Source organism: Chrysochloris asiatica, unplaced genomic scaffold, assembly GCF_000296735.1.
Source record: "Chrysochloris asiatica unplaced genomic scaffold, ChrAsi1.0 scaffold00111, whole genome shotgun sequence".
Classification (NCBI taxonomy): domain Eukaryota; kingdom Metazoa; phylum Chordata; class Mammalia; order Afrosoricida; family Chrysochloridae; genus Chrysochloris; species Chrysochloris asiatica.
The window spans coordinates 59204-60460 of NW_006408629.1; positions in this window are offsets into that span (position 1 = coordinate 59204).

Below are 1257 nucleotides of genomic sequence, written 5' to 3' on the forward strand. Positions count from 1 at the left end.
GCTTTCTATCTCTAGGTCTTTGCACGTTTCATTGTAATACTTGATTTTGTTTTCTTGGGCTGCCCTTTGAAAATTTCAAATGAACTCTTTTTGACATATTGACAAAATGTATTGCATAGCAAGTAAGATATATTGAAAAATGATGTATTTGTCTTTTCTAAAAGTTGATTATAAGAAATTATACAGCCAGAGTTTGTATAAATTTTTAATTATTTTCATATATAGGGTTGCTATGACTTGAAACTGATTAGATGGCAGTTAACAAGAACAATAACATGGTAAAAAAAATGATATTCATAATGATGACCAAAATCAGCATGACATTATGAATCAAAGAAAGATCACATTTTTTCCCCTATAGTTTTGAAACACTAAAGTTTATTTTCACAAACAATAAGGAGTGAAATTCAAAGCACTGGTTTACTTAAAGGTTAATGTCTAGTTAAACCACAGTGCTTCATATTTGATCTCTTTGGATACTTATAATTTTATTATATGGACTTATAAAGTGAAAAACCTTATGTTAGATGGACAGAGGGAATTATTCAGATTTATGAAGGATGTGATAATGAAATATTTAAAATGCAAATGGAGGAAATCCTCTTCTCTGCACTTCAATGTGTTGGATGTGTTCAAGTCTACTTAGCACAAGGAAGTCAAGTAGGAAATTATATGTTTAAGCATGGAAAACTATCCAGTCACCTGGAACACCATATCACTTACCTATGCATAAGAGAAATTGAAAATGCCCAGAATAAAGGCAAGCAGAACAGCAATGTGCCAACATAACTTATCAAAGGAAGAAAAAGAGAAAATGTGCGGTTGTCAAATTTTTACATCAAGACAATAATGCTTCACGACATACATACACTTTTTCTTTGTACAGAAAAAGATAATTCTAGGTGCTTGACAAAACAAAGGGACAAATTGAAATGCAGTGACAGCTTCATAAATTGATAATGGATACATGTCTTTGGAGTGAAATTAAGCACCTGAACGTTTAGTGTCAGCATCAGTAATTATGGCCAGTTAATCAGATTAGTCTTTTGGCAAAGTCTACTGGGGTTTGAAACCTTCTTTAAACAAGCATTAGAAATTCCCATTTTTTCAAGAATGTTGTTGTTTCTAGGTGCTGTTGAGTTGATACAGACTAATAAAGACCATATGCACAATAGAATGAAACACAATCCTGCATCATATTCCAAATCATTGTTAAGTATGATCCCATTGCTGCAGTCACTGTGCCAATCCATCCCA